Below are 13425 nucleotides of genomic sequence, written 5' to 3' on the forward strand. Positions count from 1 at the left end.
GGAACAGCAGCATCTTCAGTGTCTGTATGTCAGCAGTGTCTATAGTGTCCGTGGATCAGTGGTGTTTGTAGTGTCTGTGGGTCAGCAGTATTTATAGAGTCTGTGGGTCGCAGTGTCTGTCTCTGCAGTGTGTGTCATCACTGCCTGAGAGTCTATAGTGTCAGTATGCCTGCAGTAACACCGAGTCAGTGGTGTCAGCGGGTCAGTGGGTCAGTGGGTCAGCGGGTCAGTGGGAAAGCTGTCGGAACACTTTGAACACAAACAGACCCTCCTTGGCTGCTCCTTTCTGGATACAGGAGGTCCTGCATAGGCCTGCGTCCCAGCCAGCTGGAGAAAACACTCCACAAGCACAGTCCTCCAGCTTACTCGCTGACAGGACAAAGCTGATCAGAAGCAGCTCAATCCCTCTCAGGCCCGGGTTCAGGACTGTGTGGGCCACAGGGAAGAGTCGAACCTAGAGTTTGACCTCCGATGAGTTTGGAACATTTACCTAGAACATTCAGCTCCAAATCCCTTCACCACCTGCAGCCCCAGCCCAAACCCCATCCTTCACCCTCACCTGCACTGGCTGCAGGGCTCAGTCTTGGTAAAGGTCAATAATTAGGCTTAACCCAAAAATAATGCCCTTGGGACACAACTGCAAGCCCAGAAGAGACCAGGCACAGATTCGTTATTTTGTACCTTGGGCCTTGTGCATAAAGTAGATCCTGATGCAGATGTTTGTGTTTAAGATTCATTTCTAATAAGGCAGGGCTTTGTCATGAAACACTTCCAAGAGCATTATCTTCTCTTTTTTCAAGGCAATTTTTAAATTGCAGCAAAGGAAAGGACTTGATAAGCATTGTCTCCCATGGCTCGTGTTGCTGAGAGATATTAGATCTCCTGAGCTTTGTCAAGCATGTCACAGCTGAGGGAGGCGGAGGAGAGGAGGCAGAGAAGCCCGGCAAATTGCCGGAGGAGAACTGAGCTCTGCGATCTGCCGGGAATGTTAATGCTCAGGCTGTGCGCAAAGCAGACCTGGCTGGCCGAGCTCTGCAGCAGGATACCTTCAGAGCAGCGCCAATCACTCTCCCCACAGCCCTGCCTTCCAGGAGAGAAAGCGCAGCCCCCAGTGCAGGCTGAACAGTCCAGATTCTCTGCATTGCGCAAGTGTAGCAGTGAGCATCTGTGTCAGGACCTGCAGGTACCAGATGCTTATATGTTTGTGCCTGTTCCTTCTTGGACTAGGTGTTTTGCAGCATTCATATTCTTCACACTGTGCTATACACAGATTTTTAGGACTTATTTTCAGAGGGTTTATTCTGTGCAGGCTTTATAGCTATCTGTTCAAAAGCGAAGGCCAACTCCACTACGGTGTTACCCCAGATCCCTTCAGCAGGCTGCAGAAGACACAGTCAACTTCGTGTGCTGGCAACTGCTCGCACACACTCTGCACGGCCTGTTTCAGCTGCCTCGAAAATAAACGGACAGCAGTGATAATAATACAAACACTAAAATTAATCCCACAGCCTTCCCTGTCACCTCTGGTATTTTCAGCTGTGTATTTTAAGCGCTGAAAACACAATGCGCGAGACCCTAGAAGGGCATTTTAAATCTCCGCGCAGGCATTAAGTTTCTCCACACCAGGCCAGGCGGGCAAGTCCTCTAAAGGAGGAACAGTGCTGAAAACAGATCAGCGAAGACGGGAGGCGCTGGCCCCAAGCACAGCGAATACAGTTGTTTTAATGGCAGCTGTGATGTTTTAGGCCGCGGCTCTACAGCTAAAAAAGAAATAAAAGCACACACACACACACAAATGAAAGAGAAGAGTGAAAAACAAGACTCCAGGGAGAAGCGAGCACAATCACTCTCCGCCTCCCACACAGGAAAAGCCCCGATGACTGTGCCACCGCCGCGCGGAGCTCAGGAAGCAGCGCGGTGATGTCATGACGAAGGAGCAGGCCGCTGCGCCGCTCTGCAGCCCTGGCCTGGGAGGACCCTGTCCTCAGGTGAACCCGGGAAGGGGGCGGGGCCAGCGCTGCAGCCGGGGGGGGGGGGGAGGGGAGGGGCTTCACTGCTCTTCCCCGCCCCCGCTTTCCAAGTGCTCTCTCTGTCTCCAGCAGCAACACGCCGGCCCGCAGGCTGGCGCAGCCCCACTGGCGGGAGGGCGACGGGCGCCCCGCGCGGCCGGGGGCTCTGAGCAGGCGGCCCGTCCTCGCCTAGCGAGCGTCCGGCCCGCCGCTGTTGCAGGCCCGCGGGCCATCCCAGCAGCCCCAGGGCTCGTCGGGACTGAAAACAAACCCCCCCCGTGGGACCCCCTCTGCTGCAATTCCTGCCGGGACCGGGTCGGACTGACCCGAAACTCTCCGGGCCTGGAAAGCTTCCCGATGAGGAATTAGGAAAAAGGTGGGGGCGCACACTGTAGGTGGGCACGGGGGGGGCCACATGCCACTGTGCGTCGGCTTTCCGAGACGAGACGGGGGCGGCAGCTGAGACCAGACCAGGTTCTGCCTTTCCTTCCTGTGCAGCGCTGAGGCTCGGAGAGAAGGGCTCGAGACCGACGCGCTCCGCAGCCTTCTCTGTAAGAACCCGCATGGCAGCTCGGGGGCCGGAGCTTTAGATAAACAGTGTGAGCTAATGTTTCCAGAGCGGGAGGAGAGGAGGAGAGAGGGAGAGAGGGAAGGAGGAGAGGGGCAAGGAGGAGGCGGGGTGGTGTTGGAAGAAGATGGAACACGAGCTGGAGGGAGAGCAGAATGAATTCTGGCACCAGGAAATACCTGTGGAGAGACGGGGAGTAAAAAAGATAGACCAGCAGCCTTCCCGTTTCGTCCTCGGCACCTTCCCTCACATCCCAGACTCCCTGCCCCGGGACCGCAGGCCCCCCCCGAGGCCGGCGGACAATGGGGCTGGGGCTCCGGGGGTCGACAGCAGGAAACCCAGGGCTCCTTCCTCTGTTGCCGTGGTGACCGCAGGCAGGGAAGGAAAAGGTTCGGACTCCAGGATGCCGCGTGAGCCGCGGCGCTGGATCGGCCCGGGCCCGTGCTCACAGCTGACACACGGGCCGGCTCCGGTCGCCTAGCAACACAGCTTGACGTCCGGATCCATTTCTTGGAAAAGAGTGTTGTTTTTGAACGGCGCACTGCAGCACCTGGATACAATAGAAAGAGTTTCTCTCTTAATTAATTTTAGCTCAGCCCCCTCCCCCCCCCCAGCCTGTTGGCCTCTGTTCGGTGACAGTAAAACTTTACAGTAGCTCGGTGCACCTAATTGTCTCCTGGGGGGTTTAAAACCCTTTTAATCCGGCCTGTTCAAGGGCAGAGCCTGGCACACACTGTGGGAGTAAAGTGTTAAACAAAACAGCCTTCAGACCAAACGGGCCTGCCACCCCACAGGACACTGAGTTAGTACCGAGTAACGAGTGAGTACCGAGTGAGTACTGAGTGAGTACAGGGAGCCCTTTAGAGATTACTGAGTTAGTACCAAGTAGCGAGTGTGTACCAAGTGAGTACAGGGAGCCCTTTAGAGATTACTGAGTTAGTACCGAGTAACGAGTGAGTACCGAGTGAGTATGGGGAGCCCTTTAGAGATAACTGAGTTAGTACCGAGTAACGAGTGTGTACCGAGTGAGTATGGGGAGCCCTTTAGAGATAACTGAGTTAGTACCGAGTAACGAGTGTGTACCGAGTGAGTATGGGGAGCCCTTTAGAGATAACTGAGTTAGTACCGAGTAACGAGTGTGTACCAAGTGAGTACAGGGAGCCCTTTAGAGATTACTGAGTTAGTACCGAGTAACGAGTGTGTACAGAGTGAGTATGGGGAGCCCTTTAGAGATTACTGAGTTAGTACCGAGTAACGAGTGTGTACCGAGTGAGTATGGGGAGCCCTTTAGAGATCTTGCGGAATAATAATTATACTAATCATAATAATTGCTTACACTTATATAGCGCTTTTCTGGACACTCCACTCAAAGCGCTTTACAGGTAATGGGGATCCCCTCTACCTCCACCAGTGCGCAGCCCCACCTGGATGATGTGACGGCAGCCATAGTGCGCCAGAACGCTCCCCACACACCAGCTCTCAGTGGGGAGGAGAGCAGAGTGATGAAGCCAGTTCAGAGATGGGGATTATTAGGAGGCCATGACTTGTAAGGGCCAATGAGAAATTTGGCCAGGATGCTGGGGTTACACCCCTACTCTTCGAGAAACGCCCTGGGATTTTTAATGACCACAGAGAGTCAGGACCTCGGTGTTACGTCTCATCCGAAGGACGGCGCCTGTTTACAGTATAGTAATGGAATGGGAGTCTTGGAGTAAACAGGGAACTCAAGCAGGACCGGAATGTTGTAGGGAGGTCAGGCATGCAAGCGCCCCTTCTAAATGCTTACTGGGATGACCCACAGGAAATGCACTGTGATGGGCATTGTGGGAGTATGAAGTGAGTACTGTGGGAGTGTGGATAAATACTGCCCAGCCATGGTTTTGAGGCAATATTTGGGCTTCTTTCAAGAAACATCTGGATACGATTCAGGGATTAATTAGCTACTACTGACCCAAAGGGCTCCTCTCATTTATGACCTGTGTTGTGTTCTGATTGATCAGGTCAGAGTCAGCCTGGTCCGGAGTTGAACCTGGTTTCTAAAGCATGAAGTAAAAAGAGGGGTGTACAGACATGAGGACTGCATGTTAAAAAAAGTGTATTAAGGCCCACTGAAATCATAGTAAAAGCACCCTATAGATGTGGTAAAGCGTGGTACCAGATGCGTGGAATCATGGGGCAGCACAGCAAACGCAAGGCCAGAGTCTGACTGCAAAACATTCCAGGGGTTTGGGGTTCCAGGGGTCAGGGGTCGGGGGTCAGGGGTGAAAGTGCCAAGAGCAGGGTGGTCTCCTGAAGTCGGTGCCTCGGAAGAGGCGACAGAAAAGACTCTGCGCTCCGTGCGCCTGGCCTCCCCTCCTCCACCCGCCTGCCTCTCCGGCTGCCCGATCCGATCCAGCTGTGGGAGCTGGCTGGCTCTCCGGCCTCCTTCTGAGGAGAACCTGCCTGCGGCCGCGCCAGGGCGGGGGGGAGGGGGGCGTGGCCAGGCGCCAGGCCCAAGGAAAACCATTCTAATCCCAAGGCCTGGCCCAGCTCCACATTCCCATAGGCCCCGAACAGAGATTAAACTCCCTGCTCCACGACACGAGAGAAGGGAGGCAGGAAAGCAAGAAAGAAAAGGCAGCACTTGAGTTTTCGGGCATCAGATCAGTTCTGCTCCTCGGCTCACAGGCGTGTTTATTTAAAGACGTGGAGCTCGGGGTTGGCACAGAGAGGAATGCACAGCAATCCCCGTGAGAAACGCAGGCGAGAGCGGTGGGCTCCAGTCCCCCCCCACAGCCACTCGCTCTTCAGAAACAGTGAGCAAGATGGCAGGACCCCCCTGTGCTGCTCGGGGCTGCAGAGAGAGGCGATTGAAACAGCTGGAAAACAGAGAGGAGAGAGAGGAGGAATAATCACCCCAATGCCCCTCTCTTCCTGTCCTGCAGAGAGTGCCTTACTCGGGGTTTTCACCCATGGGCCACCATGTAGCTGCTTATGGGGCGTAAAGGTCAGTGCTGGTAACACAGCTCCCCTGTGATACACAGGGCTAAGGTATGACCTGGTTTCCAACACAGTTCAAATACTCTTCTGATTAGACAATGATCAATCCTAACAATCGTGCAATAACAATCATCTGCAGGCTGGCTGATGCTTTTATCTAAGGCAAAAAATCCACAATTCACATAACGTAGTCTAATTGTCAGAATTCAACAGTATGTTTATGCCTTAAGTATGCAATCATGCAGAAATCGACATGTGGACTACATACAGTAGCTCGGCCTTTTACCTTTTTTGACGGGTACATCTGAGAAATAGCTCCAGATGTCTTCCTGAAATGACAGATTTCTTCCAAATCTGTCTTTCCTGTGTCCCTCAGTAACGGTGAAGATCGTTACCAGGTGTTTTGGAGTTGCAGTGCAGGTGACTTTCCCTTGAACATTTCTGTCAGTAACTTATAGCGCTTTTTAAATCTAGCACTGATGCGCAATGCATTTAACACTAAATATAAAATGCCTGTAGTGCACAATCTACAAGGGCAAATAAAAAGACTTGGTTGTACCACGGTATTGTATAGGGACCACTTGCTGAGAAGCATCAGTACAGCAGTGTGAGAGGAGAGTGTGTCGATACCTAATCAGCCCTCTCTCCTGACCGCTGCCCCTGGACAAGCTGGAGGTGTGGGCAGTTACTCTCCAGCCACTGCAAGGTCCGACCCAGGGGAGTGAGCAGGCTGAGCTCAGATCCTTGTTAATCTTTCCTGGGTTCTGGTGCTGCTGCAAAGTGGTTGGGGGAACACGAGCAGACTGGGGGGGGCGGGGGTCGAAGGAGGGGGCTTATTCCACAGCATGCGGTCTCAGATGGCTGGAAACCATTGATGGGCCTGAGAAAGCCCAGCTCGGAGCTTGAAAGAGCAGAATGGTAGAGCAGTACGGCATCCTCTGAACACATGATGACTCATCATTCCAGGGAGAAAGCCCTGGTGCGAGCTGGGCATTGTCATCCTGCCCTCCCTTAGAGCCCTTATGCTGCTAAGGGCCGGGAATGCTTTCACAGCAAGCCAGACGCTCCTTCAGGAATTCATTCATCCTCTCTCTCTTGTTTAAGTCTTTCTTCCCGTCTTTTGTAAAGAGGGGGAGCGCAGCCCCTCACCATCCGACCGGCTGCGGGCGCTGATTCAGCTCCCCGGTTCGCTGGGGGTCCGGTGGGGCCACCCGGGGCGCAGGAGGCTGGCAGGACAGAGACACGTGAGGGTCCGGCCGCAGGAGAGCTGCCACCTCCGGCCCAGGAGGCCCACTGCCTCTCTGTCGCCACCTGCAGGGCCCTGACTCCACAACCTGGACGGCTTTCAGTTTCACTTGCTATCAGGCAGTACCTCAGCAACATACACACACGCCTTATGGCTACAGCAGAGAGCTGAGCGTTCTTCCTAAAGAACTTCCAATTTCCTAATGCCCAGAGCATGACTGAAGAAGGTGGAGGATTCACAGGTTGACTCGATTCGAAACAAGGCAGCCCCAGCCGCTGCCTGTAAGAGCAGTGAAAGATACTGGGCAGAGGGTCCACATGGGAGACTCTCCACAGGGACGCAGGAGGGGTCTGCAGCAGATGGAACAGCTGCTCCTGCTTTATCCCCGGACAACGTAGCTCTCCCTGAGACTGCACTGCCCATCAAAACTGAAACTGCATGAGCAGTGTGACAGAAGGGAAGAGACAATGCCGCAGTCGCATTGATATTTTGTTCTTTTTTTTAAATGTCCAAAAATTCTGGGTCTATTCTGGTATTGTACCTCACAGTTTCGAATCACCAGTTGCGCACGTTTAATCAGATCAGATCACTTTATTGGCCCTATACAATTTCTTGGATTAGGAATTTGTCTTTTCACAGACCCCAGCTTGCTCTCCATGAGACACACAGACAGGGAGAGAAGCTGGGGGTCAGAGCGCAGGGTCAGCTATTGTACAGCGCCCCTGGAGCAGTTGGGGTTAAGGGCCTTACTCAGGGGCCCAACAGAGTAGGATTCCTCTGCCAGCTGTGGGATTTGAACCAGCAACCCTTCCAGATCCTAAGCCACAGTGCCACCCCTCCGCCCCACTGGACTAATGTCTCGACTCACGGCCATGGAGCCCCGAATTGAGGGCGTCTGGAGCTCGTGTCCCTGCTTTCAGGAAACACCGGCTGAGATCCTTGGGTCCGTTAGCCACTAACTGCCCAGAGGGCTGGTGGCTCGCATGGCCTCCTGGCGCTTGTGTTCTTGAGAGACCTTGTGGCCGCACACGGGAGAGAGTGAGGGGGAGCAGCAGGCTCAAGCCCCTTGTCTTTCAAAGTGATGCAGACAACACAGCCTCATCCCGACTGGAGGAGAGCTTGGGCGGCATTCCTTACAACCCCCGGGAGGCCACAGGGGGGCGCTGTGAAGCTAGCCCCCCTCAGCTAACAGAGGCCCCCGCATAGAGAATCCAACAACGTGCCACTGGCTCGAACCCGTGGTCGCAGAGCTCAGCCCGCACATGGGAAGCCCTTGCAAAATCAGCCTGGATCATCAAGAACAGGACCGTGGGCTGCAAGGCGCTGCATGTTTCCCGGCAGCTTGCACACGGAAGCACAGCGCTCGCCAAGGAGGAAATTAGAAAAAGGAAAATCCCAGAAAGTCAGGACGAGAGAAACGGAAAGGACTGAAGCACCGTGAAGAGGCCCGACCTGTGAGCGCTGGTGCGTTTCAGTCACGGCGATTGTGGAGTTTATTTTCGGGTTGTTTTTCTGCCTCTGCGCGTGACGAGGGGCAGGGAAGTTGGCAGGAGGCTCCGGGGGTCTCTGTGGCAGTGCCCCACCGCCAGGCCTGTGTTATTGTTGTATCTCCGCTGAAAGGGGAAACTCATTCAGCCTGTTTCCTCTCCTCTCCTGCTCCATCTGTCAGGATGGATCGCGGAGGGCCGAGGAGGGCGAGGGTCCCGTGGAACTGGAGCTCGGCCGCGTTCCCACGCAGTTCCTCTGCGAACACGGCTCTCCTGCCCCCTCTCGCTCCGGGATGTGTGCCAGTCCTGCCGAGGGAGCTCTGGCGCTCACGCAGAGAAGGGAGTTTTCCAAAGAGTCTCTCGGTGGGCCCCGAAAGACATGCAGCAGGAGCAGGCTGAGGTCGCTCAAGATGAGCTCCCTCCTCCTGGGTTCAGCAGCTTATTGCAGAGCTGTGTTTCTGCAAAAAGAGGGGGAGAGGGCTTCGGATCTTAACTTCCACCGCCCGAGCAGTCTGGAGAGAGAGACACGCCGGGCTGAGCTTGCCTGCTTGTGCCCACATGACCAGGGCAGGACTGCACCTCAGCATGAGACCATCCTCAGGACAATGTGGGACATTTAGGAACGCAGATCGAATTTAGATACGTGAAGCCTCGATCACTACAGCAAGGACACCCCTGGTTCCAGTGGAGAGTAATCTGTGCCGTCAGCCCAGCAGCAAGAGTCCAGAAGGAGACTAAAGCCGAAAACTGACTCTCTGTGGTCATTAAAAATCCCAGGGCATTTCTCAAAAAGAGTAGGGGTGTTACCCTGACCTCCTGGCCAAATTTCTTCCTGGCCTTTACCCATCATGGCCTCCTAATAACCCCCATTCCTGAACTGGCTTCATCACTGTGCTCTCCTCCTCACTGAGAGCTGGCGTGTGGGGAGCGGACTGGAGCATCATCCAGGTGGGGCTGCACACTGGGGGTGGTGGAGGGGATCCCCATTACCTGTAGAGCGCTTTGAGCTGGGTGTCCAGAAAAGTGCTATATAAGTGTAAGCAGTTATTATTATTATTATTATTATCATGTGTGCACAGAGCCTTTCCCTGCTGCTGTCTGCATGGGGACCCCTGTCCGTCTGAATGACCCCCCCAGCGCCAGGTTTGTTTCAGCTTTGCTGCTGGACCCTGGGCAGCCTGATGGTGCTTCCACTGGACTGGTCACTACGGCCCAGGCTCCCAAGCAGGTCTACAGTGCCTCAATGGAGTACAGACGTCCTTCTGCAGCAGCTCTTCTTCCGAACACAGAGGGAGCCCAGAGAAAAAACTCCTGAGCACAGGTGCATCAACCCAGATCCCTAAATATGTGTCTGAAGGAAACCACTGGGCTCACTGTCACATCCGCTGCTAATAGCAATCCTCCACACGAACGGTCTCACCCCAGTCAAACAGCAGCTGGAGGCAAGCCCCTCAGACACCGCCGATCTTCCAATCAGAGCGCCTCACTTGCTAACACACCCTCCACTGCCAAACCTCCTGAGGCTACTCCTCCGGCTCACTGAACGCAGCTCGGGATTGTTAGCTGCTTCGGAACTCCCTGCCTCGCCCGAATAAACCTTTGGATCTTGCTTTTGGAAATGCGAATCCCCGAATTCACCTTCGACCGTGACCCTCGTCTAGCAGTTTGGATTTGTCTGCCTTTCTCCTTTTGGGTAACCTTTGGAATCGGACCCCGGATCCGCCCTCGACTACGTCTCTGCCTGACGTTTTGGGCTCGTCAGGAACCTCTCCTGACTTTGCTCCCCCAACTCCGCACAGGGTTCCTCTCTCGAACAACAACGGGGCTCGTGACGCTCACTCACTTGCACCTCGGGCTGTTGAGCGCAACACGAGAGATGTTGGGTGAGCTGTCGGCAGCTCCGAAACGGTTCTGTGCTGGCACATACCTTCCCCTTGCAGAGAAACCCTCCAACCCGGCATGTGTGTGCAATTTCCTTGCCCGTCAATCGCTTCGCACTTCTGTTCGGGGGCGTTGTGATTTATTGCAAAGAATTCACAAGAAAAATACTCCAACGTTGTCGGGGAAGGTGGGGGTGGGGGAAGAAGAGTGCGGCTCACAAGGAAACCCAATGTCTTCAATATTCTGCGACTCCCCTGCCAACATCTGGAAGACGAAATTCCAAAGATTAGCGTAGAAATTCCTGCGTCTGCTGCCCAGACCCTCGGGCTTGGAAACTGGCTTTCTTGCTCTCTTTCTTCTTGGTCCTAAAGAGATCAAGAGACTACGCCCCCCCCCCCCCCCGTGCCCCTCGTCCCCGAGATAGGAACAGCCAAACCTCAGAGCAGCCGTTTCCCAAAGGGGACAGCGCGAGCCGAGCAGAACAGGGTTACCCCTGTGAGCAGAGGACAGTTTGTCTCCCCGAGGACTTCATCAGGAGCCCAGCTCCGGCTTTCAGGGGTGTCAGGCACTCAACAAGCCAGCTCAAAAGTCACCAAGCGCAAAACAAACAGACTTCACGGGTTTGAAAGTATACGAACTGCTGGCTGTGGCCATATCACAAAGAGCAATCAGAAGCTGATATGAACACGTCTGAGGCCTCTGCCAGCCCCTGGGTGTCAAGGATGCCTATCCCTACACAGGAAAGCAGTGCTCACTGCTGAGCACACTGGGCCTGCAAACGGCACAGACAAGGGCTCTGCATCAACAGTAACAAACAACAGAGGGAGCACATACTGATCTGGACCCCCCCCATAGAACATTCCAAATATGCTGCATCCTGAGCACAGCAGAGCCCAATCAGTGCTGAAAACGATGATGTTCTGGTCTTTACCTGTTTACGCGGCTGGCTGTAGTGAACTTCCTTGCTAACAGGCTCCATGTGTTGTGCTGCGGTCCGCCTGGAGGTATACCACCCAGGAGCTGCTGCTCGTTAGGCCCGGGAATCTCAGGGGCTCGTGATCTCAGGAGAGACTGCCAGGGCTGTCTCAATGCTGCAGTGCCCCACGAGCTTCTACAGAGGGGGCTGTTCTGTTCCTCAAATTTGGACACATTTTTCTAAGGTTGTGGAATGTTTTACTGCTTCCTTGACCTCCCTGCTTGTCCCAGTAAAATGTATACCCATGGTAATCTTGTGCCCACATGCTCTGCCTCTAAAGAGCCCTGTCACATTATAGCTGACTAGCTGCAAGGACAGGGCATCACCAGCACAAGAACACGGCAGAAATGACAGCAGCACATTGCTTGTCCTGCAGGGCCTGATGCTGACGAATGGGTGCAGTGGGACTCCTAGTTTTAAAAGTCATATACCTGTGAAACTCCAGTTGCACAAACATGTGACCTGCCCTCTAACTGCCAGACAAAATCAAGTTAACTTCAATGTTAGTTACAAGGAATCTTACAAGCAGCCCCTGTTATAACTGCTGTATCTTTACAGGTTGGGAAATGTGGTCTTCGGGATACGTGATTCGGGAGAGTAGGTCTCCATTTTTGTGGCGGGCCCTCTTACACACCTGCCAGGAAGTAACAGTACAGGAAACCCAGCTGCAGAGACAGCTGAAATACGAGAGACTGGGAACTGGGAGTTTACTCTTGGCAACACAGTGACACTGGGGTGTCTTCTAGAGTTTGTATGCATTCCCTATGGGTGTTTCCTCCCACATCCCACTGATGCATCCTAGGTTAACTGGTGTTAATACACGCGTGTGTCAGTGTCCTGAGATGGACTGGTGTTGTCCTGTCTCACTCCCATCCTGCCTTGCACCCTGTCTTCAGGGATCTGCTCTGTGTTGCCATGACCCTCACCAGGAAAAGGCAGCTTTCCGATAACAGGAAAGCAGGATGGGAGGTCAATCCAGCAGGATTTCACCTGCCTCCCCAGTCTCGGTATTTGACATGATCAGCTTTTTCTCTGAATTTCTCCTTGTGCAGGGCTGGTCGGACCTGCGAATTCTCCAAGGCAAACAAACGCAGTTGCCACTGCACAGACATTTGATCTTCTGCAGGTCTCCCTGCGCTCCGCACCACACAGCTCCCTCTCAAACAGAATACAGTATCTCTACCTCAGCATTGCGAGACACAAGACCAGGTGGGGTCGAGCAGAGACCCAGTCTGAAGCAGGCAGATAATCCGAAGCAAAAGGAACAATATCCTCACAAATGCAGCAGCTGTCTGTGAACTGAAGTGATCCGGTCTGCTCTGTGAGTGTTCACATTCCATCAGAGCCTAATCTCCTTTCAATGCATATTTTCTGGAAAAAAAACACACAACCTTTAGTAGCACCTGTGCAGCTTGCTTCTCCAAAGTGATCTCGCATGTAATAATCTCTCTATCCCTTCAAGACCAGATCTGACTCTCGACCCCAACAGTTCCCTGTTCTGACCCGGTTCAGAACCCTCGTGCACTGCACGTTCCCAAGTTAAGCTTGGCCATCAAAGCCCACTTGCATTAACTTGAATGCTGAGCCTAATCAGAAGACTCAATTGTTGCCCCTTTGTGCGGGGGCTACCAAGCTCAGCCTCCACGCCACTGGTCTGAGTCTCTGCGCTCTGGGTTCTGAAATCACCCCCACCACAGCGCTGCTGCAGGACCCATGGTGCGTCTGAACACCTGGCGCGCTGGAGGGCTAAAACCCTGAGCAGAGCCCTGCCAGCAGGCTTTCAGAGAAGGAAGAAAAACGCCGTCTTAAGGCTTTTGTCAAAAAACTCTTGATTGACCCCAGCGCTGCACTCTGGTGATAAAGAGCTTAGTCAGCATGGAAGCCTTTCTCCAGGAAGGAAAAACTATCTGAATGCCTCTATGTGCCCTCTTATGTGAAACAAAAGAGCCTGAAAAAAAGAGTAAAAGCGTTCCAGCGCTCTGTTTAAGCACGCACAGTGCTTGTGTTTACCGTGTGAAGTAATCTGGTTAGAAGGGCTCTCTCTCGTCTTCGGAAAAACCCCGGCACTCTTCAGGAGATTAAATTCCACGCTCAGAGCCACTGAGTGCGGGCACGAGGAGCGAGAGGGGAGCTCTGCCCATCACACGGCCGGAGCTCTGGGGGTCACGGGGCTGGGAGGTGCTGGGAGACCACAGCTCTGTTGCGAAAGTTCACGTTGGTTTTGTCGTGGGAGGGGGGACAAACCTCTGTCCATTAGGCACGCGTGAGGAGAACTCCAT

General features: G+C 53.9%; 1 protein-coding gene across 2 annotated transcripts in view; it reads left to right on the top strand.

Moving 5' to 3' along the window:
• The window catches only part of LOC102694241 (insulin-like growth factor-binding protein 4), a 28961-nt gene that overhangs the window by 7258 nt on the left and 8278 nt on the right, over positions 1 to 13425 (top strand). The window lies entirely within an intron of this gene.

Source organism: Lepisosteus oculatus, chromosome 28 (genome assembly GCF_040954835.1).
Source record: "Lepisosteus oculatus isolate fLepOcu1 chromosome 28, fLepOcu1.hap2, whole genome shotgun sequence".
Lineage (NCBI taxonomy): Eukaryota > Metazoa > Chordata > Actinopteri > Semionotiformes > Lepisosteidae > Lepisosteus > Lepisosteus oculatus.